A 20,806-nucleotide genomic window follows, 5' to 3' on the forward strand; every position below is an offset into this window, starting at 1 on the left:
CAGAAAGAAGAACTACAGACTTTATTGTTTTTGCAAACTGGAGGAAGAAGTTAAATAATTGTCTGTTGACAAAAATAATATTCTGTTTTGGAGTTATGCTTTTAATAATCCACATGGTTTTCATTACAATGCAGAGCACTTTTAATTCTGACAAATGTTTATTGTTGGAGATAGTGCATGTTTTAGGAGAATATCTGCAAAGAATCTTCCTCAAAAACGTACAGGAATCCTGGGCTTGTGGCTGCATTTATTTTTTCATGTTTTTTTCTGCAGAGATGGAATCGTTTTGGACGGCAGAAGACTACCATTACACTTTTATTCTGCCACTTTTTTATACGCACATGACAAATGAGTATAAATGAGACCATGTTAAATCACGGAGGGTGTGGTAAATTTTGATCCAGTTGCATCAGAAGGGGGTGTGTACATACTTTTAGCTATGTAGTGTATGGGTTGTTGACAGTTGTAGATAAAAACGTTTTGTTTTGGTATAATGGGAATGCTATAGTTTATGACTCAATTTGTTTTTCTGAGCTCTTCATCATGTTTAATCTTCTTTTACATTTTGCACTCCACTTATATAGTCCTGCTGTATATTTAAAGAACACACAGGCCTGGTTTCACAGACGGGGCTTAGCTTAAGCCAGGACTGGGCCATAGTTAAATTAGGATTTTAAAGTAATTTTTATAAACATGCCTTAGAAAAAAAAAAAAAAAAAACATTACTGGTGGTGTGCATCTTGAGATAAAACAAGGGCACTTGACATATTTCAAGATCAATCAGTGCAAGTTTCTTTCAGATGAAACAGCTCAGACTTACATTTCAGTCGGGGACTAGGCTTAAGCCTTGTCGGTAGCACTTTATTTTACAGTCCTGTTTCTCATGTACATACGATGTACTTATTATAGAAATTACAATAACTAGGTAGTAACTAGGCACTAAGCCTGAACCTACGCCTAAAGCTAACCTTAACCCATGTAGTTACCTTATATCACCTGTACTTTCTTAGATAAGTACATTGTAGGTTCACCTTAAGTATGTAAGTACACATACTGTAAAATAAAGTGCAGCTGGGGGTAAGTCTCTTATCTGTCTGTCTGTCAATCATCTGTCCTCATTTCTTATCTAGCCTAAATGTCAAAGTGCACTCAAATTGAACGGATGTTATTTAATATTTAATTTTTAACATTTCAATTTGAGTTTCTTTTGAACAAGGAGTAGCATTTTACATTTATAGTATTTTAATATGGTCATAAATGAAATGAGAGGGTCCATCATGAGATGATCGACATGCTTTCACTGGCTTCACAGCATTTTTCATGCAGCTCAACTTGCGTCTTCAGTAAGGATTTTAACGCTATTCAAACTGAATGGACCTCATTTCTTACAGATTCATAAAATCTGAAGCTTTGTTCTGGAGTTTTACTGAGCGCTGTTGGAGTGAAAGTGTTTAGTCTGGTGGGCTTGTTGCTTCCTGTTTTTGTATTATTGTGGTTGCAGCTAAAAATATGAGTAACTTGCGTGAGATGCAGAGACTGTAGTGTATCCATTTCTCCATCTCTGCCTAGTTTTTGTTTTTTTGTCGCTCTCATTGTAAATAAGGCATAAAACCGCTTTAAATATTCAAATTTATATCAGCTCATGTTTGTTTAATGAGTCTAAAGTTTGCTAAGACTCCGTTAGCTAGCAGACTAGCACGCTGTGCTAGCTGACCCCAAAATCTTTTTACACGATGTAAACATACAAGAAAACAGTCAGTGTTTTTTCTTTTCTTTATTGTTTATTTTTATTTGGCTTTAATCCGTCGGAATCCGACCGAGTCTGGAGAGCAAAAAGCTTCTCAGGTGAGTCTGACAGACATTAGCTCGATGCTAACGAACGAAACTCATGTTCTAACAGGTTGCAGTTTAACATTTTTGGGACATTCGAGTATGTTTTCAATCACTGTGTAATTTGTTAACCTATTAAGTATTGTAGAAGAATTTGAAAACCAAAACGAATGATAAATCATGTACTTTGACCCGTCTGGGCTGTTAAATGTGGTTGAATTGTGCTGGTTTTGCATTACTCCAATATAACAATATTCAATATATATGTATTCAATATATATATATATATATATATATATATATATATATATATATATATATATATATATATTTTTTTTTTTTTTTTTTTTTTTTTTTTTTATTATTATTTATATATATAAATACACATTTAGGATTTATTGTCAGAGTTTTGCCAACCTTGGGTCCTGGAATATTAAGTTAAGCTCAAACAAAGGTGTGTGTGTGTGTGTGTGTCAATTTAAAGGATTATATAATATTCTGTATGGAAATAAGAAATATTCATTATAAGATGACATCTAGGATCAAAACCAATCAGGTGTAAGTTTAGTGTTTATAGTAAATATCCATATAGGTGTATATGATGGCAACATGCACCATTACACTGAAATTAAGTTCATTTTGAACTTAAACGTGTAATTATGTAAAAATCTAGGGTCATTTAAATCTTTAATAAAGAAATCAAATTTTTTAAAATCTAATTTCTAATTTCATCTAATTTTTCCCATTATATTAAGGATGCACAAGTGTCACATTTACAGTATGCAAACACTATCATCATGCAACAGGCCACAATTTTGAGCTTTATATATATAATTTATTTATTTAATTGGTTAAGATTTCTAGCTTCATTTTGTTCTGAACTCTTTGTTTAAAATTCCCAGACGTCGTCTCCTACAGTCTGGGGAAAGCTGTCATGTCTCGCCTCTGTGTTTCTATATTTGTGTGTTCTGTTCTGTCAGATTGTATGTGGGAGACTTTTTTCACTCTCTTTGGCAACTACCAGCTGGATATCGGATGAGTCAAGACAGATTTAGTTTTAATTTAAGCTGCTTACACACACACCGTTGTCCTGCACTCTCTGCATTGCCAGGATTACGCTGAAGTCCAGTACCATTTGGTATTTAATATGGTGCACATATTTACCATGTTTTTGAATTGATGTTCTATGTTTGGTCTTTTAGGTTATAAGGTTCATAGAATAAGTGGATTATGCTGGTCATGTCACTCAGTGGCATTTATTTGCACCCATTTAAATGATGTAATTGCATCTTGATTTTGATTTCAGCCTCTGTCAGGATATTTGCCATAATATGCCGTGACGTGTCCGTCAGGCTGTGAGCACGAACAGGATCCTGTAACGTCAGCGAATAGAGAAGACATGGACAGCTCAGTCACCCTGTGGCAGTTCCTGCTGCAGCTTCTGTTGGATCCCAGCAATGACCAGCTCATCTGCTGGACCAATGAGGATGGAGAGTTCAAACTGTTGCAGGCGGAGGAGGTGGCTAGATTATGGGGCGCCCGCAAAAACAAACCCAGCATGAACTACGACAAACTCAGCCGGGCTCTGCGTTACTACTACGACAAGGTGTGTATTGTCATCAAGCACTTGAAACATCTCAGCAGTCAGCAGCTTTTTATTCACTCACCTTCATGTTGGTCCAAACTTTTTTGATGTTTTGAAGAATGTGTAAGATGTGGATGGGATTTGTCAAAATGTCAAAATACCATCATAAATGTGGTCTATACAACTTGTGATCAATATTCCAAGTCTTTTAAAGCTGTTATGAGGAGCAGAGTAACATTTTTTTCAGTTTTCGTAGATAGTCATGCCTTCCGTGATTATATTTTCTAATGATATTACCAAGGGGCAACATGTATATTGAAAATAGCAGAGGAGCTAGGACAGATCCTTGTGGCACTCCATACTTTACTGGTGATGGATGAGATGACTCCCCGTTTAAATAAACAAAGTGGTAGCGATCGGACAGATTGGATCTAAACCATCATAAGGCCTACCCTTGAATACCCGTATAGTTTTGTAATCAATCTATGAGTATGTCATGATCTATGGTGTCAAACGCAGCACTTAGATCAAGTAAAACTAGCAATGAGGCGCAGCCTTGGTCTGACGCAAGAAGCAAGTCATTTGTAATATTAGAAAGTGCAGTTTCTGTTCTATGGTGGGGTCTGAAACCTGCCTGAAATCCTTCAGATCTTTTTTTTTTTTTTTTTTTTTTTTTTTTTGCAAGAAGGAGCACAATTGAGCAGACACAACCTTTTCTGAAAGTTTTGACATAAACGGAAGATTTGAAATGTGTCTGTAATTTGCCAGTTCACTAGGATCTACTTGTGGTTTCTTAATGAGAGGGTTAATAACAACCAGCTTAAATGGTTTTGGGATGTGACCTAAAGTCTAAGTGGATATTAGATTAGATTAGATTCAACTTTATTGTCACTGCACATGTAAGGTACAAGGCAACGAAATGCAGTTAGCATCTAACCAGAAGTGCAATAAGCAGTAAGTACAGAATATACAAGGTCTACAATATGTACAATAACTATACAGGTATGTATTATGGACAAAATTTACAGATTTTAAATACTATCAGCATGATATACAGATAGGTGTACTATGAACATATTATACAGATGAAATATGTGAAGTGTATGTACACTATAGGCAGAACTATGAACATATGAACAATTTACACTATTGCAATGGAAAGTAAAGTGCATAGAAAATATTCCAGTGTGCAAATGGGTTATTCAGTGTTCCTGGATGAACAGACAGTAGTGCAAGTAATAGCATGTTTTCTGTTTTTGCTTGTTGTAAATAAATAAATAAATAAATCAGTCAGATGTAGTGATGAAGTGGGGGAGGAGTCTGTGTGTATGGTGTGGGGGGGTGTCAGAGGGCAGAGTTCAGCAAGGAGACAGCTGTAGGGAAAAAGCTGTTCCTGGATCTGCTGGTCCTTGTCTGGAGGCTCCTGAAGCGCCTCCCGGAGGGCAGGAGGTTAAACAGTCTATGGTCAGGGTGAGAGGAGTCCTTAAGAATGCTGCGAGCTCGACGTAGACAGTGTTTCCTCTGGATGTCCTCAATAGCAGGAAGTGGTGTTCCTGTGATGCGTTGGGCAGTTTTCACCACCCTCTGCAGTGCTTTGCGGTCAGCCACCGTGCAGTTCCCATACCAGACTGTGATGCAGCTGGTCAGGATGCTCTCGATGGTATATTTTTATATGTTCACCACTATGGCTGAAGACAGCTGGTTCTTCTTCAGTGTTCTGAGGAAGAAGAGGCGTTGGTGAGCCTTCTTGACCAGGCTGGAGGTGTTTGTGGTCCAGGACAGGTCCTCCGTGATGGTGGTTCCCAGGAACTTGAAGCTGGAGACACGTTCAACAACCAACCCGTTAATGTGGATGGGGTCATGCGTGCTTCCTTTCTTCTTCCTGAAGTCCACAATGAGCTCCTTTGTTTTACTGGTGTTAAGAAGCAGGTTATTGTCAGCGCACCATGTGGCCAGGTGCTGAACCTCCTCCCTGTAGGCAGTCTCATCGTTGTCACTGATGAGGCCAATCACCGTGGTGTCGTCTGCAAACTTAATGATGGAGTTTGATCCATGCACAGGCTTGCAGTCGTGGGTGTAGAGGGAGTAGAGGAATGGGCTCAGCACACAGCCCTGTGGTACGCCGGTGTTAAGTGTGATGGTGGTGGAGTGGGTGTGGCCTGACCGAACATGCTGAGGCCTGTTGGTCAGAAAGTCCATGATCCAGTTGCAGAGGGAGGTGTTAATGTCCAGGTCTCCAAGTTTTGTGGTCAGCTTGGAGGGAATGACGGTGTTAAATGCTAAGCTGAAGTCAACAAACAACATCCGTAGATATGTGTTGTTTTTGTCCAGGTGTGTGAGTGCAGAGTGCAGCACTGTGCATACTGCATCCTCTGTGCTCCTGTTTCTGCGGTAGGCAAATTGATGAGGGTCCCGTGTGGGTGGGAGGCAGTCTTTGAGGTGTGCTAGGACCAGTCGCTCAAAGCACTTCATAATGATGGGTGTGAGTGCTACGGGGCGGTAGTCATTTAAGCACATCGGGGAGGAGTGTTTCGGTACTGGCACAATGGATGTGGACTTAAAACATGTTGGCACAGTTGCTTGGGTGAGGGACAGGTTGAAAATGTCTGTGAAGACCCCTGCAAGCTGCTCTGCACATGCTCTAAGCACACGTCCAGGAATGCAGTGGGGGAATGGATGCTTGTGTGCGTTGATCCGGCTTAATGCAGTGTGGACATCTGTGGAGGTGAGTTTGAGAGGTTGGTGATCTGCTGAATGTGTGGTTTTGGTGGGCGTCTCCTTGCTGTCGCTGTTGAAGCGAGCATAAAAGTCATTTAGCTCGTTAAGGAAGGAGACGTCCGTGACCGTTGGAGTGGAGTTGCTTGGCTTGTAGTCACTGATGGCCTGGATGCCCTGCCACATGCGTCGGGGGTCAGAGTTGTAAAAGTGTTCCTCTACCTTCAGCTTGTAGCAGTACTTGGCCTTTTTGATGCCCCTTTTCAGGTTAGCCCTGGATTTACTGTAGGCCTGAGCGTCATCTGACCTGAAGGCAGTGTTGCGGGCTTTCAGCAGAATTCGCACCTCCTTGTTCATCCATGGCTTCTGATTAGGGTATGTTGTGATCTGTATTTCTGATGTAACTCTGTCAATGGTGGTGTTGATGTAAGTCAGTACAGAGGAGGTATAGATATCAATGTCCGTGTGAGAGCCACAGGCAGCCTGAGAAGCAAACATACTCCGGATATCCATGTAGGGCTGCTCGATTATGGCACAAATCATAATCACGATTATTTTGGTCAATATTGTAATCATGATTATTTAACACGATTATAAGGGGGCCATATGACCAAAACTTTATATGAGTAATTTATTAATTAGAAAATGATACATATCAAATATGTTTTTTCTGTAATAAAGTTTGTTATGACATCTACATTGTAGAGACCAGCGGAATTTCAAACAAACAAACAAAAAGTCCTCAAAATTATTGAAAATAATTAAACTGTCAGTAATAAAAAAGCAAAGGACAAATACAATAGAATAAAAAGATACAAATGAAACAAACTGTGCTTTAATGTTTTTTTTTTATGCAAGTCTCAAGCAGTTTACAGCCTACTACAGAAATGAATAATCAAATGTAAAATAAAACAGCAGTCTTCACTGTAAGAATTAAAGTTTCTTAAAGCTACAAAAATCCTTCACTCAAGAGCAGTGTGTGATTTTTGAATTTGTCTTTTGTTGTTTAATTAATAAGCACACAGTCGCAGCAGGAAAATAGCCCGCTGTCACTTTAAGAGCCGTGCAAATGTCATGTTACATGATTTTACTGATTTACACAGGAAATTGGGCTTTTATGGAGGAATGAAAGCGCAGTAGGGATATGCCGGTATCAAATTTTCATGTTGCGATTAATTGATCATGTTTTACCACGGTATGCGGTATTATCACGGTATTGAAATTAAGTTTTAAAAAAAGTGGTCATAATACAGTATAACAGGTTAAATAACTTTTTTTCTTATAACAAAAATAACTGAACATTTAAATACAATAAAGCAATACAAAAAATATATTTAAAGTTAAAAATTTTACAACCGATTAAAGTGCAAAAGAACTTTAAAGACCCATAGGTATCACTTTACAATAAGACCTCATTAGTTAACCTTGGTTAATGCATTAACATTCACAATGAGCAATAGCTACATTTGCTACAGAAGTTACTAATCTTTGTTAAAAAATACAAGTCTTAGCTCATGATAGATCATTAAATAACACAGCTGCAACTTTCGATTTTAACAATGTGTTATTAAATATTGGAATACCTAAGATTAATGAATGTTCAGAAGAATTTTTCATTGGCAGTTTAACTAATGAAGCCCTAATGTAAAGTGTTAATGAACAATAAAGAATCAAAACACTTTCAAACAATATCTAGGACATGTTATAGTCCAGATTAAAATAGAAAAAAAAATATGGAAATATATAAATATTATTTTATATTATTTAAATGTTTAGAAAGGAGCAGCTGTTTTTATTTATGGGGTTTCCAGGGTAAGGGCTGCAGTTTCTGCAGTTTAGCGCCATCTGCTGTCAGAGAGTGAATGTGCTTTCATTCAGCGCGTCTCTCACGTGTTCCTCCATGTGCTTCTTGTGCGTGCTTGTTTACATCAGAGTTCACACGGGTCTTTAAAGCAGCATACAGGCGTTGTGCATTTTGACCAGTTGATGGGAAAAGTATTCTTAAAATGCATTTAAAATTCTGAATAATTTGTAATATATAATTATTCTCGGTATTTGGAAGTGCCCATGATAACAATATCGTGCATATTAATTACCGCGATATATCGCATTACCGAATACCGGCACAAGTCTAAAGCGCAGCGCTGCAAAAGGGAGCGGAATGGGGCGCAATTATAGTTTTATCTCAATTATTGTATTTTTATAATCGTTGGTGGCCGAACGATCTAACAGATCGAAACCGAAACCGTTTATTTTCGATTAATTGCACAGCCCTACCTCCATGAAATGCGGACAACAACAAAAACAATTTAGATTGAAAAGCTAATTTAAGCAGTTAAAAAAAAAATCTAGACCAAGTGATCTCTTACTGCTTTTTATTAAATGAACAAATGTAGGCCTATATGCAACTGAAGTAGTGCAAAACAAGTACAGAAAGTGCATTCTGTCAACTTTTTTAGTGCATGCAATTCACAATTTAAACTATGCAACTGGGGAAAATAATTATACTGGGATAAGTATTTTATGTAATTTTTTTTTTTTTTTTTTTTTTTTACAAGTTTTTTAAGCTAAGAACACAAGTCTGTCAACTGTCTGCGGTTTTAAGAGAAGCTGTGTGGCATGAAACTATGTTCCCACTGACACTAAAAATCCTCTTAGATGGGGAGCTAGTTGCTGAAGCACATAGCTATTTCTTATATATATGTTGTGTGTTTTGTGTCATTTTTTGTGTTTTATATATATATATATATATATATATATATATATATATATATATATATGTGTGTGAATACCAAAGACTTTTGCACTCTCTCTGTCTATATTTTGAAAACTGGTAAATATAACAGTGAAATTCCCTAATAGTAATTCCAAATGGCTTATGTTTCTCTATTCAGACATCAGCGGTCGAGTAAGTGCATTTATTCAGCGATCACAATCGCAAACAATACAGTTGAGATCTCATGACAGAACACAGACCGGCTGAACGACACTTTCATTAGATCGCTAAACTCCAGCTTGTTAGCGGTTTCAGATCATCGGCGGCGGCGCTTCCGCAATGAGGAGTGAGCACGTGCCAAAATTATTCCGATATTATCGCTAATATTCGATATATCGCCCAGCCCTAGCTCCCACTAAGTCAAATAATGAGAAAGAACCAAATTGCCTATCACAGCTATGCTGATGACACCCAGATTCACCTAGCCTTATCTCCAAATGACTACAGCCCCATTGACTCTCTCTGCCAATGCATTGATGGAATTAATAGCCGGATGTGCCAGAACTTTCTTCAGTTAAACAAGGAGAAAACTGAAGTCATTGCATTTGGAAAAAAGATGAAGTTCTCAAGGTCAATGCTAACCTTGACTCTAGGGGTCTGACAACTAAAGATCAAGTCAAGAATCTTGGTGTGATTCTGGAGACAGACCTTAGGTTCAGTAGTCATGTCAAAGCTGTTACTAAATCAGCATACTATCATCTCAAAAACATTGCAAGAATTAGATGTTTTGTTTCCAGTCAAGATTTGGAGAAAATTGTTTATGCTTTTATCACCAGCAGTGTTGACTACTGTAATGGTCTCCTCACCGGCCTTCCCAAGAAAACCATTAGACAGCTGCAGCTCATCCAGAACGCTGCTGCCAGAATTCTGACTAGCAGCAGAAAATCTGAGCATATCACACCACCCCTCTGGTCCTTACACTGGCTTCCAGTTACATTTAGGATTGATTTTAAAGTACTTTTACTCGTTTATAAACCACTCAATGGCCTAGGACCTGAATACATTGTAGATATGCTCACTGAATATAAACCTAACAGACCACTCAGATCATTAGGATCGAGTCAGTTAGAAATACCAAGGGTTCATACAAAACAAGGGGAGTCTGCTTTTAGCTATTATGCCACCCGCAGTTGGAACCAGCTTCCAGAAGAGATCAGTTGAGCTAAAGCATTAGTCACATTAAAATGCAGACTCAAAACTCACCTGTTTAGCTGTGCATTTATTGAATGAGTACTATGCAATTGTATAATCATTTTCTATTCTTAACTGTTTTAAATTAATTTTAAACCTTTTAAATCTTTTCAAAGTTTTAAAAATTTTTGTTTTATTGTTGTGATTATTTTTATTATTATTATTTTCTTTTCTTTTATGTAAAGCACTTTGATTTACCACTGTGTATGAAATGTGCTATATAAACAAACTTGCCTTGCCTTGCCTAAAGATAACGATGAGTTGATAATATTGAGAAGCGGCTCTTCTGCTACAGGTAACAACTCTTTCAGTAATTTAGTGGGTACAGGATCTAATAGGCATGTTGTTGGTTTAGATGCAGTGATAAGTTTATTTGGCTCTTCTTGTCCTATAGTTGTAAAGCACTGCATTTTTTCTTTGGGTGAGATGAATGAAGCTGAAGTACTAGACGCTGTAGAATCTACATTTGTTGTTGTATTTCTGATGTTATCTATTTTATCAGTGAAGAAAGTCATTACTATTAAACTGTGAGGGAATATAAGATCATGTGGCATCTGGTTACTTGTTAATCTAGCCACTGTGCTAAATAAAAACCTTTGATTGTTTTGATTTAGCAGATGCTTGTATCTGAGGCCACTTACAAATGAGGACAATGGAAGCAATCAAAATCAACAAAAGAGAAATGATATGCAAGTGCTATAACAAGTCTCAGTTGGCCTAATGCAGTACACGTAGCAAGGTTTTTTTATTTTTATTATATAATAAAGAGAAAACAAATAGAATAGAAAAAGAATAGAGCAAGCTAGTGTTAGAGGACTTTTTTTTTTAAGTCTGTGAAAGTGATTTTGTGCCTCTTTGGGATGGCACAATAAATCGATGTTTACTTGGAGAGTGCAAGCTTCTAGAGGGCACATAAGTCTGAAGTAATACATTTAGGTAAAGGGGTGCAGAGCTAGTGGTGGTTTTGTAGGCAAACATTAATGCCTTGAATGCTTAAAGTAGAGGTCTACACTCTATTATAGCAACTTTTTCATTTTAAATATTCAGCTTTTTCATCAACTGTTAATTTCATTGAAGTTATTACATACTTTAGATTATATTTTTTTTTTTAAATATGTCTAAATTAACATGGAAAAATATTATTGGGGAAAACTGTGTAAACCGCATAAAATGGCATAAAAGTTGTCCATACAACTGTATGTACAACATTTATGCCATTTTATGTGGTCTTTCTTTTTTATCCATTTGTCATTATGGAGCTTGATAGTTCCAGTTCAGTTTATTTCACTTCATTGTATGTGGGGAAAAAAGCAGTGTGAATGCTCTGCTAAACTGTTTAAAATATATGTATGCAAAAAATGAATTCTAAATAAATTATGTAAAATTATATACAAATATAATATTTTATAAAAAATATAAATGATAAAATAATTATAGATTGGATGAGATAATCTTCCAGTGATTTCCCTGGTAAACACTGTTGTGCTCAATATTTAAATCAGTGTTTATTATAATTGCTGCTCATCACCCCCACACTCCTCCATCAGTTTTGTTGTTGTAAACACGCAATCAAGTCACTCTGAACTGAAACAAGAGGGTCACCGAGCCCGTTAGTGCAGTACGAAAGTCATGGCCTCTCGCTAGGAGTTGATTCTTGAGTGGGAACCGGGGGTTTGGTGCGCTAGCTTTTCAAGCCTCATTTTGGCACCACAGGTCAAGAAGTATTGTTTTCCACATTCTTTCTGGTCTCTTAACACAGGTTCATTTACTTAATTGCATGTTATTTTGTTTAGTCCAAGTGAGAGAGCGTAGAAGAATGCAACAGACTGGATTGTAAAAATGTACATGCGAGATGTTTTAGTTGATTTGTTTGGTTGATTGCCTAGATATATTTTTAGTTGTATGTAGGACAAAGTCATTCATCAACTAAAATAAACATGAATTTTTTCAGATTTTCTGTTTTTTCCTTGCAGAACATCATCAAAAAAGTAAACGGGCAGAAGTTTGTGTATCGTTTTGTATCGTACCCTGATATCCTAAAGGGAGATGTCATGGCCAGAATGGAGGGTGCAGACGGCGGCTCAAACGGACCTCTGCCCCTCTCTGACAAACCTGCAAATGTCTCCAGGGATAAAGACAGCAAAGCTGCCCCGGACCGAGGTGCAGGAACATTGGGTCAGTCCAAATCGTCTGGTCGGAATGACTATATCCACTCTGGCTTGTATACATCCTTCACGTTGACCTCTCTGCAGTCGGGAACGCAACTTTTTAAATCCATTAAGGTTGAAAATCCAGGAGAAAAGCTAATGGAGAACAAGGCAGCCCAGGAGTTGCCCCAGCCACCCACTGTTATTAAATTTGGGGCCATGCCACAGAGCAGACACACCACTCCGTCTGTTATAGGGAAGCCTGAACTTCCGACACAACAAGCCCAAGCCCCACAGCCTGATCCGGCAGAACCTGAGGCCAAACAGGCCGGCGTCTCACATGTAGTGTGTGCATTTGTGGAGAATCCCACCTCAGAGAATGCCATGATGGGCTTCCCGCTCTCAAGAATCTCTTCATCACCACTCACGCGTTCCCAGTCGCCCTCCTCTTCTCCGATGACGGATTCCCAGGAGCTGGTGATTGACAGTGAAATTGAGTCCCTCTCCTCACAGCCTTCAGAGTTACAGCTGCAGGTATGACACTTAGTGCTGATGCCTACTTAAGCAGGGAAAATACAATAAAACATAAATCATGTGGGAAGCAAGGTGGTGTGTCAAATCCTAGAAGATAAGCTAGCAGCTTTGAGGAGTGTTTACTTCACATTTGCTTTTTTCTGAAGCAGAAACATGCACAAGAAGATTTTAAAATGAATTAGGAATCTTTAGGCATCTCATGATTCGACTGTATTTTGATTCAGAGAGTTGCTGTTGTAAAACAATTCTTTATGAGATTCAGTTTTAAATACTGATAAAGTGTTCATCTCAATCCTATTAAAATTCTGCAGTGTATTGAACCTCGCAAACAGAAGAACATGGCCATCTTTCTCTCCCTGTCTTGATCTATCAGGTCCAGCCCACCTCTGTTTCCAAGGACATTGTTCCAGTGTCTGAGGTGTCTGAATCTCCACTGCGCAATCTCAGCGGAAAGTCTAAGAAACCCAAAGGCCTGGAGTTGATGCCCACGCTGGTGGTGACCAGCTCTGACCTCAGCCCTCTCAATCTGTACAGCCCATCCCTCCCTACGGCCTTACTGCAGGTCAGTCTCCTCCTGACCTCCCCGTCACGTATGGACAATGCTGTTTTTTTTTTTTTCTGTCATTGATTTGTTAGAATCATCAGACCATCAGCAAATGTCGTGTCTGGTCAAATTATCTATCAGTCTCACTAAAAGTACAGTATATCCTCTTGTGCAGTTATTTACTGTTGGTGCCTTATGTCTTTATTAATTAATATAAAATTGCCTACAATTTAAAATGCGTAATATGCTTGCTAATGTAGGCAAGCTGTTGTTAAAAAAAAAAAAAAAAAAAAAAATAGACCAATGAAAATAAAAATCACCTTCTCTGAAGCTGTGTTGTTTAAAAGAAAATGACCAATTACAACCAACATATATTATATATATATATATCTATATATATATATATATATATATATATATATATATAATATATACTTTTTTTTTCAAAATGTGTGGTTATCCTGAACAGGAATATGATGAGGTCTAATTGAAGTCCTTTTGGTTGCATTAATGTAATTGTGAGACAGTAGAGGGCAGTAGTGCACCACTCGAACTGCTGATGATGTGCCTGGAAGACACTCATTGGCTGTTACATGATGCTGATCATATGGTGAGGTTTAGCTGGATGCTGCTTTGATGGATCACCTCGTTAAGACTGCACAATCTTTGCATTTATGAGCACTCATACAGCCAGCCCCAGAGGATCAACCTCCTGCTGTCTCTTCAGCGAGATGAAAGATGAAATATACTATAATTCAAATCTATTATTTATTGTTTTTGGGGAAATGCAGCACCCTTGCCCTGTGATTAATTCTTATTGCTTCTTAAAGTCTCATTAAGCCACTTTTAATTAAACATTTATATTTCAGGGTTATGCCTCTTGCAAATGCAGTGTGCCACGAGCATTTGGAAAGGCATCTTTAATGAAAACAAGCTGGAGTCATATTGTATAAAGATCTGAAAAAGTTCACATTTGTTGCAGACACCCATGCTGCTCACACCCAGTCCACTTCTGTCAAATATCCATTTCTGGAGCACACTCAGTCCGGTGGCACCCAACAGTCCCGCCCGGAGACAGGGCACGCATACCCTCTTTCAGGTGAGCCCCTTGAAATTGTTTACTAAGTTAAAGGCTGTTTTCACACAATTTGATCCCAACCTCCTCAAAACTACAATCACATTTTATGATTTGGATTCAAATCACATCATCTGAGAGCACAACAGATATTCCTTTTCACCCAGAAATGGTGCTGGTGCTCAAACGAGCCCGTAATTCCACTGATTTGAGCAAGACAAAAATTATAAGCAACACGATACAGAGCTTTTAGTGAAAACAGCTTTGTTGAATATAATGGGAGTGATCTCTTTGTTAAAGGTTTAGAAAGACTGAGTTGTTTAGGATTCCCACGGTCCTGGAAAAACATTACAAATTTGCTTTATTTATTTTATCAGTTTTTATTGTTACTAAGCTTTTAAATTAATAAAAAAAATAATTTTTTAATTTTAGTCATTTTAGTACTTTAGTACTTACAGGCAATATTAATGTAGTTTTCATTCAAGTTTTTAAGTTAAATTTTTTTCATCTAATATTTATAGTAGTCACACTTTATTTTAAGGTCCATGTCTCACTATTAAGAAACCATTAACTACAACTATTGCCTAAAACTCCAAATTTGCTGCTTATGAACAGTTAGTAAGGTAGTTTATAAATTTAGCTATTGGGTAGGATTAGGGATGTAGTATATGTGACCCTAGAACACAAGACCAGTCTTAAGTCGCACAGATATATTTTTAGCAATAGCCAAACATACATTGTATGGGTCAAAAGTATCATTTTTTTTCTTTCAGTTAATGAAATCAACACTGGTAAAACCACCTTTAGACACATTGAGATGTTCACAATAAAATCACAATATTCCAAAAAGGATTCTTTCAGTTTTTTTCATTCTGTTTCTTTTCCTTTTATCAGTTTCCTTCTGTACTGAGTTCTGCGCAGTTCTCTGTTCCCGTGTATAATTTAGATGGCACCAACACGCCCGGCCCTCTCTCACCCGACCCACAGAAGATATAAGAGGGGGACAAAGACCAGAACACTTCATCTTTGCCTCATGTTCTTGATTGATAAATGCAGATTATGATGTGATGTCACTGATACTATTCCTTGGGATGTATATCAAGCCATCAGATACATCAGTAAATCTTTTGTTTCTATTTTTTAATGCGCTGGTCTTCAGGGATTGGCTCTAGTGCGACTAAAGCAGATGGCTGTCGATCTGCACAGCTGCCAAAATGGGATTTCATCGTAAAACGTCCATTGTTTGATCATTAGATTAGGATCCGGATTGAATTTCCTTGTGTTTTGTTTCTTGTGGAGCTTAAGACTTCGATCAGACGCAGAAGAGATTCTCACGTGACGTCGGCACCGTGTGTTTGTACAGCGAGATCTTTGTTCTGAATTGGATGAAGAGGGATTGTTTTGTACATAATCTAACAAGTTCACCTCGTCTCAGCTTGTGTTTGCCATTTGTTTGGGAAGTCCTCAAACAAACCTGCCTTGCCAAGCTAAACCGCCTCTTTGCCTTGTGATTTTGATAATGGTGACCTTTGTTTTATCTTGTACCTTTCCTCATGCTGCACTTACTGCCATGTGTTTAAATTGTTCCGTGACCACATAAACAGCACTTAGATGAAAACAAGCTGCACTTACTAGGGCTTCTGCTCCTATTCGTGTTTACTAGCCATCCAGAACAGAAGTGAACTAGTTGGCTTATTTTACTAAATTAATGTCACCCAGGGACACAGTTTGTGTCTACATCTTGAGTTCAGTGCATCACGCTGTAAAGCTAGCTGTGCAACCCTCAAACATATGTTCCTGACAGCATTTTATTATTCGAGAGCCACATGAACACAATCACTTTAAGCAATGATTACAATCAGAATCAGCAGAAGTCAAGTTTATTTGGGATAGTCCACCAAGTCATTCCAAACCTGCATGTCTTTCTGTTTTTTGAGGAACACAATCTTTTGGAGAACGTCCATGCAATGGAAGTCAACAACATTGGATCTTCATTCTGAGTAACATGATACAAATATCATCATTTGTGTTCCACAGAAGAAATAAGTCATGGAGGCTTGTAGCAAAATGACATTCCATTGATTTTTGGATCTCTTTATGAATATTGAGGGTAACATTCAGGACGTTCTTGATGTGACCCTCATCACTGGAAAACACATTTTAAAGTGACGACATCTATCATTAACCCCCTCATTTCTGGTGCTTTGAGCATGATGCACATTTTTGAGTAGGGCAGATTGGCGTCGCCCACGTTGCAATGCTTGATGGCGACTGTCTAATGAAGCGTGTTTCCAGACACGCCCCAACGCCATTGAACCATTACCGTAACACCACCAGATATGCCATGCTTATCATGCAAATCTTTTCATATAAACCATTTCCTCCTCTCTGAAAGACTGGAAGCCATTAGGAATGATTTCAGTTGAGTGGGAAAACCCAAAGACTTGCTTTACTCCAATAGACTGCCGATTCACCATTAATCTAATGGAGCGTACACAGCATAAAATGGAATGGAACGGCACTGGCTCAGTGCTTAAAGCCTCATCCCACCATTAGGATGGCTGGATTGCTGGAGATCGGTTGGATGTGTACCGTAACTGGATGGCTGGCTGTAAAGCCCAGGCCAAATGCTCAAAACCATTCCTGTATTTGTCAGCTTTCCCGGTGTTGTGCAAGATTCAATCCCCCTGCAGAATGCAATCTACCTTGGACAACAAGGCAAAGCTGTTTGTAATGTCCAGTCAGAAGTGTCTGTCCTTGTTGTAGCTGGTTAGCATGGTCCAGTTAACCTCTGCTGGTAGATTAAACCATATATTTTTCTCCATTGATGTTCATTCAGAACTGCCATGTGTTTTTGAAGGCAAGAGAGATATTTGAGTTCACATTATAGTAAATACATAAAACAAAAAAATAAATAAAGTTGCACTAAGTGTGTAGTTTACTGTTTTTGCTTTAATTTTAGTGTAATAAATGTGAGCCCTAGTGAGCATTATAGACTTCTTCAGAAACATAAAAAAAAAAACAACAACAACACCTTGGAGTCTTTTTTTCTTTTGCGCAATAGTGTGTGTCATATGTAATGTACAATTTAAAAGAATCATTACCACTAATTGTTAAGTAGTGTTTCTGATCAGGCATTGTATAGAATACCCAAACAAGTCCAGTGGAGTTTGTATTCTGAAAGAGAATTGAATATTGCACAACTGCAGTAAAGATCACTATCTGAACCAAATACTGCAGCCACTCTTTGCAGTCCTCTTTTGTTGCCAATGCAGTATCGGTGTGTTGTATTTGTAGAGCGTTTGCCAGTTTTACATCTCCAATTATAAACCAGTATAGGAAAATAATGCCCATATGTTGCACAATATAAAATTCTACCTCTAAGAATCTTAAAATCAACAAGCCATGATTTATAACTGACATGCATTAGATGCAAAACTGGAACAAGGCTTAAATGCTGACATTCAAATTGCAGAAACCGAGCTCTGTTAGTCCCTCCCTGTAGGACCACTTAAAGTGCAATGATAAAAATACAAAGGGATGTGTGTGTGTGTGTGTACATATATATATGTATATATATATATATATATATATATATATATATATATATATATATATATAAACAGGAACTGTTCAGCATCTCAAATTAAGCTCTCAGGTATTGTACGATTACCCACATTGTACGAGAGTTCACAAAGCTCTATGTTCATACCTAACATAAATTGATCGGAGTAGAAGAAACTGCTCTTTCACACTCATGCTAATGAGGTGCCTTCTAGTCTTGTTGTCTGTTGCCAGTAAAAAGAAAATTGGCAACAATTTTGCTAATTGTTTCTAAAGGCTATGTTTTGTCCTTTGCCGGCGAAAACAGCTACTAACTAAAACTTCAACTATTTATAGGATTGTTCTGCGTTTGACAGCATTTGTGAGCAATTATTTTGACTCCATTTCAAGAAATGATTTGCCTTAAAACCTAAATTGATGTAATGTAAATGTTTTAAATACAAGCTTAAGTTGTATTTAACCTAGAATATTCCTTTAACATATAACAAACATAGATAATAAGATCTAGAATCTATATTCAGATCCAGTGGAAAAAGGATCATATGAAATATTGATGGTTTACTCATACTTTCTAGTACTGTCGGGTTAATATTTTCAGCCTGTATGCTTAAATCAAGCATAGGGACATTTTATTCCTTTTTATAGCTGCCTTTGTAGTACAAGAGTGCAAACAGCTAACATTTATGTAGTTTTTTGTTATTATTAATTTGTACTGTTGTTTTAAACCTGCATGACAAAAATGAGATGTTTTGCAGAATGTCCTGACCATACAAAAAACAAAATTTGTGTTTAATATTTTTTTTTCTTTTTTCTGGAGCTATACAGTTGTTATGTGCAAAGAACATACTGAAATTTTAGACTTTTTCATATAAAATTACCTTTATGGTGCTTTTGGTATCTTTTTTGGACCTATAAATCTTCTACTTTCTTTGTATGGAAAAAGAGCAGCTCGGACATTCTGCAAAATACCTTCTTTTGTGTTCCACAGAAGAAAGAAATTCATATAAGGTGGATTTTAAAATATTCCTTTAGGAAAATAAGTTCAAATGTTTCATTGTACATACAGTAAGATGTGATGGGATGTCTGTAGCGTTGTGCTGTTGTTTTGTAGTATTTTCACTTTGACCTGTTTTCCCGAGGTCCTGTATTGCGAAGCGTCTTCATTTGCATTCCTGCAGAATTCAGGCTGTGTTTGATTGCTCTTGCCTGTATCGTGAGCACTGCACATGCAATTGCCTTCTCATAGAGGGATATTAAGTTGCTTAATGCCTTTTACATTTTGAATAATGGATTTTGTGCAGTGTGCAATGTGATTTGTTTTTTAACCAGTTTCCATTATTTTTGTTAAATGCTCTCTTATCCACATAGTTTTTTTTTTTTGCTGTTTGTCCACTTAGTCTCCCAGTGGAAAAAATGGGTTTATTATATATGTTTATCTGTTAAGCAGTGATGTTTTGTTTCTTCTGTTTGTTTGAGTTTGGTTTTCTCCCAAGAACATTTTGTAGCTATTGTAGCCATACTGAACATCTGTTGTATTTTAATGCGAGTCTAAAGCACTTAAAAAGATCTCCTTTCCCTCTCTCCTCGTTTTTTCTCTTTACTGGTACTTTGTTTTTTTTTTAGAATCTGTTGTAATGCTAATCTCATGTTATTAGTGGCTCCACCACCATAACACTCAAATTTTGGTTTTGAATCAACATTTGTAAACTATGCATTTAAACTCTTGCTGCAGAGATTTTGTAATTAATTTTAAGACTTTCCAACATAAATAAAATATATTTTATGATTGCTTTATTCGATTACTATAAGAATATTTTCTCTTTAAAGAGATTCTTACTCTAAAAAGTCAAAAAGCTCTATTTTAAAAAAAAATGGCACTTTTTACGAATAGGGTATAAACTGGCGTCATTTTTTGAGCAAGCAAATCACAGTCTTAAAGGGATAGTTCACCCAAAAATGAATTACCCTCATGGTGTTCCAAACCTGTAAGACCTTCGTTCATCTTCGGAACGATTTGAAGAAATTTTTAAATAAAGTCATTATTTTTGTTTTCTTTGCACAAAAAAAGTTTTCTCATAACACTACGCTTGAACCCCTGATGTCACATGGAATATTTTAATGATGTCTTCACTACATTTCTGGGTCTTGAACGTGTCAGTTGTGTTGCTGTCTATGCAGGATCAGAAAGCTCTCGGATTTCATCAAAAATATCTTAATTTGTGTTCCGAATATGAACGAAGGTCTTTTGGGTTTGGAAGGTCATGAGGGTGAGTAATTAATGACAGAATTTTCATTTTTGGGTGAACTATTCCTTTAAAGAGAACTATTAAGAATGTTCAAATATTATATAATATAAAAAGTAATTGATATTCAATTAAACTATATTAGATATTTTACCTACATGCTATTTAGCTATTCCACATCTGCCTGGAACCTGATTATCACATCATTCCATTTTGTAAATTTGTACACATTGTGTTAACTATATTCTTAACCATTCCAATATATACATACATACATACACACACACACACACACACATATATATATATATATTTCTTTTTATAATTTATATGAAATATGTTTGCCATTTAATACAAACCAACACTTGGCAAACTATCCCCTGCTGAGTGAAAAATAAGTATTTGCAACCCTTTTACCCATTATGGTATATTTTATTTGCATTTTATCGCAAGAGCACCACAACAAAAAAATACAAATTAAGCTTTTAACCCATATTCAGACATTTCTCAAATTCTGATGAGAAGTTTTTGGAAACTCTATGTACAATAGACATTTCTTTCTTATGTATCACAACATCTTCAATAATAATATCTTCAATATT

General features: G+C 37.0%; 1 pseudogene; it reads left to right on the forward strand.

Moving 5' to 3' along the window:
- Positions 1–1,077: 1,077 nt before the first annotated feature.
- On the forward strand, positions 1,078–19,540 carry LOC109094268 (annotated as a pseudogene).
- The last annotated feature ends 1,266 nt before the right edge of the window (positions 19,541–20,806 follow it).

This window comes from Cyprinus carpio, chromosome B11 (genome assembly GCF_018340385.1).
Source record: "Cyprinus carpio isolate SPL01 chromosome B11, ASM1834038v1, whole genome shotgun sequence".
NCBI classification, from domain to species: Eukaryota; Metazoa; Chordata; class Actinopteri; order Cypriniformes; family Cyprinidae; genus Cyprinus; species Cyprinus carpio.